Source organism: Trichosurus vulpecula, chromosome 5 (genome assembly GCF_011100635.1).
Source record: "Trichosurus vulpecula isolate mTriVul1 chromosome 5, mTriVul1.pri, whole genome shotgun sequence".
NCBI lineage: Eukaryota > Metazoa > Chordata > Mammalia > Diprotodontia > Phalangeridae > Trichosurus > Trichosurus vulpecula.
In genome coordinates this window covers 301,199,459-301,214,179 of record NC_050577.1, presented here as the reverse complement: position 1 = coordinate 301,214,179, position 14,721 = coordinate 301,199,459, and the positions used below count along the sequence as shown (strand labels likewise).

The window sequence follows — 14,721 nt, the reverse complement described above, 5'->3', positions numbered from 1 at the left end:
AAGACAAAGCATCTGTCACCTGATGGCCTCACACTCATTGTGAGACCTTGGAACCCTCAGGACTTGGATCCCAGATGCCAGACTTGGCTGAACTGGTCACAGATAGAGTGGGTGACAGGCGTTCAAGCCTGGATTTCTCCTCCTTCCCAGGGGTCAGTAATGATGCTGCTGGACAATTCACACTATTCCTCCTTGGGACTGCTAGGACTCCTCCTTCCTGAGACTTCAGAGAAGAAAAACCACCCAAAGCCAGAGACCCTCCTAATCGTCCCCTACTCCTTCCCCTGCCCTTTGCTGGAGGCTGAGAATTTCCAAAAGATTTCCATTTCCCAATTCCTCCTGCCCTGGTTTTACACACAGACCAACATCTGCAGCTGGAATCCAATCCAATCCAATCCAATTCAACAAGCATTTATTATGCGCCTGCTAGGTACCAGGTACTCCCCTTGACCCCGGAGGTACAGGGACAAAAAACAAAATCGTCCCTGCCTTTGAGGAAACGGCCCCTTCCAAAGGAGGAAGGACCACACTGTAGCTGGACAGTTTCTTCTCTTCCTCCTACTGCTCCTGTTCTCCATTTTATCTCTTCCCCGTAGTTCAGAAGGTGGCACAGAGCTTCTCTTCCCTCACTGAGTTGATTTTGCAGAGCTTCTTTTTCGTCTGTCATTGGGTTGATTTTCCTCCCCTTGGAGCACTTGTCCTCCTCACCATTTCTCTCCCCTACCCTTTCCTCCCTTGATCCTGCCATGAATGAGGAGTATGATGTGATCGTGCCAGACATCGGCCTCACGAAATCCATACTTTAGTGATCATGTCGGTAAATGGAGAGAAGGCCTGTGTCCAATGGATTGAAATACCTACTCTGGAATTGAGAGTGCATCCACTCCATTTCTCCCCTCCCCTCCCCAGAAGGTTTATACCAAAGGTTTAATATTCCAGGATCACAACCCAGCCTCAATGGAAAGCGGAAAAGACTAATTCCCACTGATCAGGTGGTTAAGATGCTGCTTTATACAGAAGCCACCCAGTATTTGGACTTTAAAAATGACTGAAGGAAGTGTTATTTACAAAGGAGGGAGAATCTACTAAAGTCCTTCCACTGAGGCAGAAGCCCTGGCATCCCCCCTGCTGGGCTATCTGAGTAATGCAAGCTCAGGAAAGTAAATGCATGTTGTCAACTTTAATGAAAAAGACTCCAGAACTTTTGAGGGTGTTGATCCTGGGGAGACCCTAATGTGGATAAGAAGTTTGATTGGGGTTAAGATGTCATAGATTTCACTGGTCATGCCCTTTGCCTTTTGCCCTTTACAGAACAAATGACTATTTCAATCAACCCTATTATGAAACCACCAGCAGGATTCAACTCTAGAGATAGTCTTTGGCAAGATATAGCACAACGCCTGTATCTTTAACCGCCCTATGACTTTGGAGGGCTGCCCCAGAGAGTTGCAAAGCTAACTGCCATTTGTGGAGGTATCTACATGCCAAATAAGCCAACTGAAGTCATCACAAAAGTTGGACAGGTGGTTGATGTAAAATCTGAAAGATTGCCCAGTGAAAGCTGCAACCTGAGTTACGTAAAATGTTGGGTAAAAAAACAAGTGGTCCAGGGGATCAGAGTTATCTGTACCCTAAGCCAGCCCTTTGAGTGCACCAATGATGCCAGCTCATGCCAGGTCATAATTCCATAAAACCAGGCCAGCAGGAAATCAGGCGGCAGACAGTACAAGGAAATTATATTTCCATGGTTGGTACTGCTATGAAATCCTGAGACCTGAGAAAGAAATCAGACCAGCCATAGAACTCTTGAAAACAGATGTTTGTTGGCATCAGCGATGCCCATATTCCAACTGATTTCGGAACAGAAAGCCAATCCATTTCCTACACCTCAGATACTACATCTCACTGCGCAACTACTTGTGATGACATTAAAGACATCTAGAAGAAGATGGCAGAGTCTGAGTTTGAAAAAATGCAAGAAAATGGCTTCTGTGGGAAAGTCTGATAGCAGTAACACGCTAATATATCCAGTTAGGAGAAATTGAAATTTCAGCTAATACAGACTCATATCAGGAACCTAATAAACAATACTGTATGCTGTTTTTGCAATTATATCTTTTAAGTTTTTCAATGGGAACAGTATTAAAGAGGAGGCATTACCCTCAGCTTTGTCTCTGCACCCTAAGGATCATGACACTTTCATTTGACAAGCAGCAGAGATTTTACATTATCTTCCTCTGTTAGGGTCCTCAATGCCAAAGGTTGTGTGTGTTTTTCTGTTGGTATCCCCAGGGCTTGGCACAGTGCTCTGCACATAGTAAGCATTTAATAAATGCTTTTTCATTCATTCACTGAATTAATAAATCCTAATACCATGTGGGAGCTATCCTGGAATAACCATCTAGATCTTGGTAGGCTGCTATTATATTATGGGTCTGTGGGTGTATGTGTATGTGTGTGTGTGTATGTGAGTGTGTGGGCATGTGTGGGGGTGTGTGTTCAGGGGAGACAATTTAAATAAGCTTTAAGGTCATACACTAAGGCAGAGAAACAGAATGGGACGTGTATTTGTTACTTTTAATAGTATGGCCTGTTTACAAGTTGTGCATTTACAAGAGAGGCATTTTGTGTACCAGCCCCTCTCTCCCTTCTGCTCTACCACATATAAAGAAATGCATAGTTAATCTGATGAGCAGACTGTTTTGTAACTTTGAAATCGTAGACTTTTCACTCTGAGCTCATGGGGCTCCCATGCTGGCTCGGCTAGTTTACATCCTACCTTGTGCTCTGGACGCTGAGCAAACTCTGCACTAAATGCTTCATGATTTTGGATAGCATCCCTGAGGCCCCTGGCCTTCCTTTTCCCCTCACACCAAGCAAGATAAGAGCCCAGATGTTAGAGCCACTAGGATCAGTTCATCATTGCTATAGGCTTGGAATTCTAACCCAGCTTCAGTTTTTGACACTATGTCATCTGGACGAGGTCCGTTGATGCTTTTATCTAATACCTGATGAGAAAAGTATCAGAATAGCTCAGATCCTAAAGTCTCTTCTGTACCTCCAAACTGTACCCCTCCCCAAACTGGGGACCAAACTGCCATGGAAAGGAAGAACTTGCCAGAGGCCCCAAATCCCTGATGTCCTTAAAATGTATACAGCTGATGTCCATAGTCCAAGGTATAACCAAACTCTGGACACAAAAGAATGATGGACCATAGGCTTGAGAGGAGAAGGGAGCCTCAGAGACCATGTAACACTACCTTTTCATGTTTCCAATTACAGAATGGAGGCCCAGATTGGAGAAGTGATTTGTCTTCAGTAATCACACAGAAGATCTAGGTTTCAAACCCAGATCTTTTGCCACATTTCACCTCCAAGAGCTCTAGCCTGTTTTTTCTGATTGGGAGCATGGACGACTCCTCTCTCTGTCTTCAGCTACTCTGCCTGCACCCACCACACACACACACACACACACACACACACACACACACACACACATGCCATCATCTGTACCTGTCAAACAATTTTCACTTTACTCAAGGTCTGTCCAACTCAAAAGGTACCCCCTCCATGAAGCTTTGTCTGATCCTCCCCAACCCCCATTCCAGCCCTGGCTCAAAGCAATATCTTTCTCTGAGCTTTTCTCGTGACTGTCGGTATGGACCTATCTGCTGGGCTTATTGTCTAAAAAGAAATTTTTTAGTTCTTTTTGGGGTTTGTCTAATTTCCTCTCTATATTCCCCACAGCCATGGCTAGAGGGCAGTGATCAAGGGTTTTCTGCCATGGCTTTTAAAGATAAAGGTTGCTGGGAGCATCTACATTCTTCCTGCCCCATAAAAACAACCCCTTTTAAAATGAGGGGTTGGACTAAGTGGCCCTTGAAGGTCCTTCCAACTCTTGAGCCAACGAACTGAGCTCCTGGCACATACTAGGTAATAAATCATTGTTTGCTGATTGGTTGATTCCAAGAATAATCAAGTTGGAAGAGCTGTGAAATGGTCCAGCCATTCTGGAAAGCAATTGAAGCTATACCCCCAAAATGTAATGACTTTGTCCTTTGGCCCAGCAGCCTCACTACTAGCCATTTAACCCCAAAAAGATCAAATGTGTGTCAAAATATGTCAAACAACTCTTTTGGGCTACTAAGCAACTGGAAGCTAAGCAAGTGCCTGTCAACTAAGGAATGGCCAAACAAATTAGGGTGCATGCGTGTAATGGGATGCTGTTGTACATAAGAAATTATAAGTGATGGTTTCAAAGAAGCCTGGGAAGACTTGCACCAACCAATTCCAGTGAAATGAGCAGAACTAGGAGGACTATGCATACAGTTAACAGCATTGTAATGGCAGCTGCCTTTGAGAGAACCCTGATCAGTGCAGTCACCAATGCTGATTCCAAATGACCGACAATGAAGCATACTGCCCATCTCCTGACAGACCCGTGAGGGACCTGCAGGGGGAAATGAGACATCCATTTTGGACATGGCCAATGTGAGGATTTATTTTGCTTGAATCTGCTTATTTATTACAAGGGTTTTGTTTTTCTTTTTCTCAGTTGGGAGGTTGGGAGACAAGAGGGAAGTTAACTATAGTGTTACCAGAAAAAGAAAGAAAGAAAGAGGGAGAGAGGGAAGGAAGGAAGGAAGAAAAGGAAGGAAGGAAGGAAGGAAGGAAGGAAGGAAGGAAGGAAGGAAGGAAGGAAGGAAGGAAGGAAAGAAGGAAGGAAGGAGGGAGGGAAGGAAGGAAGGAGGGAAGGAAGGAAGGAAGGAGGGAAGGAAGGAAGGAAGGAAGAAAGGAGGGAAGGAAGGAAGAAAGGAGGGAAGGAAGGAAGGAAGGAGGGAAGGAAGGAAGGAAGAGGAGGTCATTGAGTTATTGAAAAGAATGCAATTGATCAACAAAGAGAAATTTAGAAACAAGCAAGACAGTCTTGAAAATAGCAAGTTGAATTTATTTTATAAGTGTATATGCAATTTTTTTTAAAATTCGTTAAAATAGGAAACCACCAGCTGATACATGCATCCTCTAACACTCCAGGAGTGCCCTCCGTGTGTCCCAGGGTCCCTGGCCCTGAATTTGTCTGTGAAAGTTGATTTGAGGGTACATTCCATGCCTCTTGCCCCAGGCACAAGAAGTGATAGCTAGGACTCTGTAATCTGGCCCAATGCCTAGAACACAGAAGGCACAGTAAGTAAATATGTAGTGGGTTGAATTGGATTAAACTGAATAGCGTTCAACCTAAAGGAATGTATTCTTTACTCCTAGTTACTAAGGGCTGTGTATAACAGGGGAAACATCTGCCCCCAAGCCCTAGAGACTTTGCTCCCCTTGGAAATGATGAAAAGAATGCTTCAGAAGAGCCCATACTCGCAAACTTCTGGCTGGAATTAACATGCACCATCTAGGATCTGCAGAGACCTCGAGACATGACCCTCGTTGGCCCAACGTTTCTGCTGCCACAAGATCCCCCATAGACGCGGCGAGTTCACAGCAAGTTTCCCAAGCAGCTCCAACAGGGGCACAATTCATAGGTCCCTTTGGCCCAATTCCAGACTATGTGAATGAAACCTTAGAAGTCATGGCAGAGCTCTCTTAAATTACAAACCAGCTTGCAGCCATTGAGGCCCAGTGAGGAGAGGTGGATGACCTAGGGAATTAGCTGCACTCTTAGCAAATATTCCCAGAGAAGGAGCAGAATGCAAAACCGGGGCCTGAATCCCCTTGACATTTTCTCTTGGGTAAGAGGATCATGGGAATTTCCCCAGTCTGCTTAGAAGATGGGGAAGACACAAGTGGCTGTCCCTACCCAGATCCAAAAAAAGATTCCTCACTGGGCAGGAAGCCTGGTATAAAAGTACTAATATCTATCCGCATTTCTCAGACTCCCAATCCAGAGTAGGCCCAGGCCCCTCTTCCAAAAGGAATCAGCTTCCCCTAGAAGGAGACAAAGGGGTCTCTGCATCTGGACTATAGCTCTCTGGTATCCTCAGGGCATAAAAAATCCCAGCCACATGGAGTCTATGCTCTCTCAGACTTGGTGGGCTGCCAAAGATGACTCCACATACTTTGCTATACCCTGTGCCAATGGCCACATGGAGACAAGGGGGCCATGCCCAGAGAAGCTAAGGTCACTGTTCCTTGATTGCATCTGCTCCCTTGGTGGCTAATGCTGCTGAAAGGGGCAGCCTCATCCCACCCATTTACAGGGCAACAGTGGAAAAAGAAGAAAATAACCATTCAGAGGTTGCATATGTCAACACTTCCAAAAGTGAAGCAAAGAAAAACAGTCGCCTAGTGCACGAGACTGTGACTGTAACCAGATCAAACACCAACATGAATTTTGGGTTCCAGCACAAACTATGAAGGGTGACCATCCACGCCACAGATGACTGCACCTGGCCTATTCAGGCTGACCAGTGGACTGTCCTCTCCTCTCCCTCCTCATCAACAAAGCTAGAAATGACCCGATGGTGTTGATTGATCACTTATGGGGGAGGGGGAGAGATGATCTGGTAGCTTAGTAGAAAGACCATTGTCCTTGATAATGCAGGTGGCATCTTTTCTGCAACTTAGAGTCTTAGAAGAGAGTCACTCAAGGCACTGAGAGGTTTAAGTGGCTTGCCCAGCATCACACATTTAGCAGGTATCAGTGGTGGGATGTGAACCAGGGTCTTCCGGGCTTCTGTGGCCATCTCTCCACCCACCAGGGTGCTCTGGCTCATGTACTAAGATTGCTTAATCATTGGTGATGGTGTGCTGTGCCCTGGACAGACTATATCTATATCTATATCTATATCTATATCTATATCTATATCTAAAGCAATTAGGTGTCTGGTTGGTGGTGACCCATTTTAGAAGGCTGATGCACCTCCAGAGAAGGGTGTTAAGGACAGGGATAGAGGTGGAAGGAATGACTCAAAACCATGTCACAGGAGCATTGGGTGCAGGGTCTGGGGTGATTTAACCTGAAGAAAGGAAGATGAGAACAGTCTTCAAATTTTTTTTTATTTAATTTAATTTAAATTTATTTATTTAACATATTTAGTTTTCAGCATTGATTTTCACAACAGTTTGAATTACAAATTTTCTCCCCATTTCTACCCTCCCCCCCCACTCCAAGATGGCATATATTCTGGTTGCCCTGTTCCCCAGTCAGCCCTCCCCTCTATCACTCCCCTCCCCTCTCATCCCCTTTTCCCTTCCTTTCTTGTAGGGCAAGATAAATTTCTACGCCCCATTGCCTGTGTATCTTATTTTTTAGTTGCATGCCAAAACTTTTTTTTTTGTTTTTGAACATCTGTTTTTAAAACTTTTAGTTCCAAATTCTCTCCCCTCTTCCCTTCCCACCCACCCTCCCTAAGAAGTCGAGCAATTCAACCTAGGCCACATGTGTATCATTATGTATAACCCTTCCACACTACTCATGTTGTGAAAGACTAACTACATTTTGCTCCTTCCCAACCCATCCCGCTTTATTGAATTTTCTCCCTTGACCCTGTCCCCTTTCCAAAGTGTTTGTTTTGATTACCTCCACCCCCATCTGTCCTTCCCTCCATCATCCCCCCCTTTTATTTTTTTTATCTTCCTCCCTCTTCTTTCCTGTGGGGTAAGATACCCAACAGAGTATGTATGGTATTCCCTCCTCAGGCCAAATCTGATGAGAGCAAGGTTCACTCATTCCCCCCTCACCTGCCCTCTCCCCTCCTCCCACAGAACTGCTTCCTCTTGCCACCTTTATGCGAGATAATCCATCCCATTCTATCTCTCCCTATCTCCCTCTCTCAGTATGTTGCTCTCTCATCCCTTAATTTCATTTTATTTCTTTTAGATATCTTCCCTTCATCTTCAACTCACCCTGTGTCTGCTCTCTCTCTTTTACATATATATATGTCCATATACACACACACATACATATACATATATATATACATACATACATATACACATAGATATATACATACATACACATTCACTTATATATATACATAAACATATATATATGCATATTCCCTTCAGCTACCCTAATACTGAGGTCTCATGAATCATACATGTCATCTTTCCATGTAGGAATGTAAACAAAACAGTTCAACTTTAGTAAGTCCCTTGCAATTTCCGTTTCTTGATTACCTTTTCATGCTTCTCTTGATTCTTGTGTTTGAAAGTCAAATTTTCTATTCAGTTCTGGTCTTTTCACTGAGAAAGCTTGAAAGTCCTCTATTTTATTGAAAATCCATGTTTTGCCTTGGAGCATGATACTCAGTTTTGCTGGGTAGGTGATTCTAGGTTTTAATCCTAGCTCCATTGACCTCCGGAATATCGCATTCCAAGCCCTTCGATCTCTTAATGTAGAAGCTGCCAGATCTTGGGTTATTCTGATTGGGTTTCCACAATACTCAAATTGTTTCTTTCTGGCTGCTTGCAGTATTTTCTCCTCGATCTGGGAGCTCTGGAATTTGGCGACAATATTCCTAGGAGATTTCTTTTTGGGATCTATTTGAGGAGGCGATCGATGGATTCTTTCGATTTCTATTTTGCCCTGTGGCTCTAGAATATCAGGGCAGTTCTCCTTGATAATTTCTTGAAAGATGGTATCTAGGCTCTTTTTTTGATCATGGCTTTCAGGTAGTCCAATAATTTTTAAATTCTCTCTCCTGGATCTATTTTCCAGGTCAGTGGTTTTTCCAATGAGATAATTCACATTGTCTTCCATTTTTTCATTCCTTTGGTTCTGTTTTATAATGTCCTGATTTCTCATAAAGTCACTAGCTTCCACTTGCTCCAATCTAATTTTTAAAGTAGTATTTTCTTCAGTGGTCTTTTGGACCTCCTTTTCCATTTGGCTAATTCTGCCTTTCAAAGCATTCTTCTCCTCATTGGCTTTTTGGAGCTCTTTTGCCATTTGAGTTAGTCTATTTTTTAAGGTGTTGTTTTCTTCAGTGTATTTTTCAGTATTTTTTTGGGTCTCCTTTAGCAAGTCATTGACTTGTTTTTCATGGTTTTCTCGCATCCTTCTCATTTCTCTTCCCAATTTTTCCTCTACTTCTCTAACTTGCTTTTCCAAATCCTTTTTGAGCTCTTCCATGGCCTGGGACCAGTTCATGTTTTTCTCGGAGGCTTTTGTTGTAGGTTCTATGACTTTGTTGTCTTCTTTAGGCTGTATGTTTTGGTCTTCTTTGTCACCAAAGAAAGAATCCAAAGTCTGAGACTGAATCTGGGTGTGCTTTCGCTGCCTGGCCATATTCCCAACCAACTAACTTGACCCTTGAGTTTTTCAGTGGGGTATGACTTCTTGTAAACTAACGAGTTCTATGTTCCACGTTTGGGGGTGAGGTGCCAGCTCTGTCACACCAGCACTCCTCCTTCCCCAAGAACCCCCAGCCCGGGCTGGGCTTAGATCTAAAGATCTAAAGATCTAAGATCTAAGGCTGTGCACTCCTGCTCTGATCCGCCACTTAATTCCTCCCACCAGGTGGGCCTGGGGCCAGAAGCAGCAGCAACTGTAGCTGCCCCACCTGCGCTGCCCCCAGGGCTGGAAGCCGAACCTCGAACTCCTTCCACTCCAGCAGCTTTTCCCACTAACCTTCTCCGCAGTCTTTGGTGTTTGTGGGTTGAGGAGACTGGTAACTGCCGCAGCTCACATATTCAGGGCACTAGGGGCCCCATCCGCCCGACTCCAAGTTTGGTTGTTCCACGCTGCTCAGGCTGGGCTCTGCTCCACTCCGTTTCCAGCTCCCAGCTCCGTGTAGGGTAGACCTCACCCAGAGACCATCCAGGCTATCCTGGGCTGGAGCCCTGCTTCCCTCTGCTGTTTTGTGGGTTCTGCCGTTCTAGAATTGGTGCAGAGCCATTTTTTATGGGTTTTTGGAGGGACTCGGTTCCGGAGCTCACTCTAGTCCCTGCTTACCAGCTGCCATCTTGGCTCCGCCCCAAGTCTTCAAATTTTTGACGTTTTTTTGAGCCTGACTTTTGATCCCGGTGCCTTGGCACACGACAGACTTCACTCTTGAAGGTTCTTGATCTACGTCCAAGCTCTGACAATGGGTCCTACCTATCTGGAAAAATGTGGGTCTAGTACAGATGTGGATCTGTCATCAAAGAGCCAACCTGGAGAAGGTCAAAGGGAAAATAACTCCATTCTCAGGTTGGCCACAAGGCAGTGAAATTTTCAACCAGAGTAACTCTTAAAGACCAAACCATGGAGGGGTCACCAACCACATCAGTGGGGGAGTACCTGCCCTGATAAAATCACAGGTCCTTACAGTATTGACAGATGTCAAGTGGAAGAAGAGTTAGATTTCTACTTACCCTGGAGGGTACAACCAGAACCCATGGATGGAGATCAGAGATAAGCAGATTTTGGCTCGCCGTAAGGAAAAACTTCCTAACCATTAGAGCAGTCCAAAAGTGGGATGGGCTAGCCTCAGAAGATAGTGAGTTCCCCATCATATAGCACAGGCCCGAGTGATCACTTGTCAGAGATGTTGTAGAAAGATTCATCATTTGAGTAGGAGCTGAACCAAATGGCCACTGAAGCCCCTCCCACTTCTGTCATTCTATGTGTTGGTGAGTTTGAGTATGACCGGCTTATACAAAAAAAAATCTAGAAATAGGCCTATCTGAGGTCCATCCACAGAAATCAATAAAAACAAGCCTGTCGGTCATGAAATATGAAGTCACCCAGGGAGGATATTAATGGTGACTATAAAGATAGAAGAGCATACATAACCATTTATGAGCAGAAAGCACATGATCCACCCAGAATTATGGTAGATGCAAGTTATAGAGAGTCCTCCCCATCCCATTCCCCAACTGAAATGCTCTTTTCTAAACTACTCTTTTCCCATCAATATCTCCAAAATCAGAGCTTCATGCTTGCATGCAGGTGCCCTGACAGCCTCCAAGGAATACTCTTCTTTGACTTCTCAGTGACTCTGAGCAAGGTTTCTCCATCAGCAGTTGTCCTTGGACCAGCAGGATCCCAGGAAAAGTAGAAGGAACATATGCAACCTAAAGCAGATGCCCTTAGCAAGAATGGAAAATGATTTCTCTGATAGTTAATATAGGGAACACTCAGAGGAGAGGAGATTCAAGTATTTGAGGGGCTATCATGTGGCAAAACTGTTAGCTTCATTCTGTTTAGCCCCAAAGGGCAGAATGAGGAACAATGTGGAGAGACTCCTGTCTCTGCTGATGAAGGTTAGGACCCTGCTCTTGGAAAGTCTTGATGGCATAGAATGGAAGTGTCTTCAAGAGGTGTCAGAGGGGGCATAGACAGCCTGTGGTTCCAGGTGCCAACAATTTAGTGAATAGAAGGCTCTTTGGCTGCAGAGGCCTTCAAAAAGGTCTGGAGACCTGGACCTCTTGACTGAGTCTCTTCAGCTGTGCTCTGGGTGGATCTCTTGGACTCCATTGATGACTTCTGGTGAGAAACAATGCTGTCAGGGGAAAGGCCTTGCTTCCTCCTAACTGGGCCTGACATATTGTATATGCATTTGACAGGCTATCACCAGGCTGGTACAGAAGAATGAATGTTTTTGGCCACAGAAGCTCTCAAAGGCTGTGTACTAAATTGTAGTGGGGCTGGAAGCTGGGCCAGGAGAGAGTGCCGTTGATAGAAGCACACTGATAGAATCTTTGAAGGTCTTGTGGAAAAGTGTTAGACCGGTAATTGGGGGAGAGCTGCCCTCAGATCCCAACTCTATAGCCATGTATAAGGTCATTGAACAGCTCTGAGTCTCAGTTTCCTCATTCGGAAAATAAGGATGACGATGCCTATACTGAAGAGGCAGGACGGTACAGCGGGTAGAGGGCTAGCCTGTGCTCCTCGAGGCGGGGACTGTCTTTGGCCTCTTTTTGTACTTAGCCCAGTGCCTGGCACGTAGTAGGTGCTGTTTATTGATTGATGGATGAAGCAAAGAAGACCTGGGTTAAAGTCCTGCCTCAGATACAGGCTGGCTCGGCAACCTGGGCAAGTTCCTGAGCCTCTTCTCCTGGGTTCTCTGTCCTCTCTAGGTTTTCATGACTCTTCTCTTTCTTGGTGGATTTCTTCAAGCCTGAGCTCAAATCCTCCTCCTCCTCCTCCCTCCCCACCTCCCCCTCGCTGGTGCTTTCCCTTGGACGTACACTGTATAGACCTTATATGTCCGTCTATCTCGTACATATGTATCTTGTATGTATGTATACTTGTTCCCATGTTACTCCCTCCATGCAAATGTGGGATCCTTCAGATCAGGGACACTATTTTTGCCTTTCTCTGTATCCCCAGAGCTTAACACAGTGCCTGGCACATAGTAGGTACTTAGTAAATGCTTACTGACTGATAATTCATTTCATCAAACATTTATTAAACTCCTCTATGTACCCCGGCACCACGAATCTACAAAGACAAACACAAAACAGTCCCTGCCCTCCAGGAGCTTCCATTCTGCTGAGTTGAGGGGGATGTTGTCACATCATCCTATGGAGGTGACCCTGGCTTCTCAGAGACTATGCAGCTAGTTCTGTCTGTTACTCCCAACAACAAAGATGTCCCAGATTCCTCCCTCCACAACCAGCTTTTGGTTTTAGGGCTGCTCCCTGCTGTTCATCTTTCTGCCGGCAGATGGCAGGAGTGACCTTCTCTCCAGATACTAAGGCAGCGGGATCTCGGCATAAAGCCCCAGCTGGTCATGCTACCCAGCTCTGGGGCAACCAGTCCCTCTGACCTAATCAACCAAGCCTTTAGATCTTTAAACTAAGTCCTTTAGACCAGCGTCCAGCAGCTCCACTCCCATCAGCAGGAGTCTCTCCAGGGGGCTGGTCATCTGGGTTTTGTTATGTTTATGCTAGAGCAATGTCTGTTCACTGCTTTGCACAAATTCTAATCCTTTAGTTAAGCTGTACTTTCATATAGGCAGGTTGAGAGTATTATCACTGCAGCTAGATAGCTTTGCCTTGGTTGCTAGGACCTATGTCCTATGTGCACATATTTTTGAAAAGTGTGTTATGTCCTGCACATAGTTAGGCACGTTGTCACTGCAGGACATCATCATCTCAGATGATGCTCTATATAACGCCAAGTGTATTTCATGTCTTGTCAATGTCCATTTGTTTTATTTTGGTCTCAGCAGGACCATAAGTTGGTAACCTGGGATGCCAGGAAAACCACCCTTCTTTTAAAGCACCAATATTTGTGTTTAAGTTGTATAGTTGCAGGTTTCAAACTTGCCTTATTTTTGCAAGGGACCACAAAAAGTTTTAGCCTAGGGGAGAAATGTCAGTCTAGGTTCAAGTCTATCTGCATAACTCTCCCTATTGGTGGAGAAGGATTACTCAGTATTCCATGCCAGGGAGAAGGGTCAAGTTATTGAGAACATGGCAGAAAAGAGAGAGAAGACACATGATTCCAGATGCTGTTCAGGGAGAGGTCCCTGGAAGGACAATCAGACTCTGGGAAGAAGCTGACATGGAGAGGAGTCAGCACCTCAATCATGTCTCATCACCACCTTAGCACCCTAGAGACTTCAGGGAATTTTCCCTTGAGTGAGATCTGAGACTCTCTCTCTCCTCTCTCCTCTCTCTCCTCTCTCTCTCTCTCTCTCTCTCCTCTCTCCCCTCTCTGCTCTCTCTCTCTCTCTCTCTCTCTCTCTCTCTCTCTCTCTCTGTCTCTCTCTGTCTCTCTCTGTCTCTCTGTCTCTCTCTCTCCCTCTCCCTGAGAGCTCAATCATTGTGTGTATATGCTCATCTATATAATTTCTCTGATTTCTATTTACTATCGTCTTACATAAATGGGTTTATTGCTATTCACTATGTATAGTCTTTGCCTAACTGTCAAATTTGGTGAGAAGAGAATTCAGGTCTGGGTATATTACTTGACTTACTCCTTCCTCATTAAGGAATTTATTATAATATAAATTTTTATTTCCCCTAGTTTAATAATATTTAGGGTGACAGATATAATTCTAGGCTGGAACCCCTTCTTTGAGGAGAGCAGAGTGGTCAGCCTCTGGCCCCAACCTGCTTACCTTCCTGGCAGAAATCAGTCTCCCTTAGAGGCTAGGCGAAAGAGACTCTAGGGATTCAGGCTTCCCCATGAGCCACATCTGGACAGACTCAGTTGTATACATATAATCTACATGGGCAACCCATACATAAACCCTATACAAGTACTACAGTTTATTCATCCATTGCCCCAAATAATTCAGTTCTGGTTCTTTGCTACAACAAAAAGTGCTATTATCACTATGTTTGTGTTTATGGGTCCTTTCCCTCTGTCTTTGGCCTTTCGGGGCATATGCTTACTAGTGGCATTGCTGGTCCATAATTTAGTGACTTTGGGGGTACCAGTCCAAATTGCTTTCCAGAATAGTTAAGATAATTCACAATTCCACTAATGATGCATTGGTGTGCATGTAGCACATGCAGTCAGTATTCCACACCCACAGACAAACAGACATCTCCAATGAAGGGAGGAAGGTGTATTTTATCACCTGTTCTTTGGGGCTGAGCTTGGTCATTATCATTTCCCAACATTGTTTCAATCATTTTCTGGTTGTTGTGCTTTCCATTTACATTGTAATTATCCCATATATTGTTTTCCTGGTTCTGCTATTTGCCTCTGCATCAGTTCCTACTGCTCTTCCCATGTTTCTCTTTATTCTTTTCCTTCATGGTTACCTATAGTACGTTGCACTCACTTTGGCGGCACATATACGGAAAGCTGGCGTAGTAATATCACATTACATT

At 44.6% G+C, this 14,721-nt stretch overlaps 1 pseudogene; it reads left to right on the top strand.

Moving 5' to 3' along the window:
- The first annotated feature begins 746 nt into the window (after positions 1-746).
- LOC118851392 lies at positions 747-2,005 on the top strand (annotated as a pseudogene).
- Positions 2,006-14,721: the final 12,716 nt, after the last annotated feature.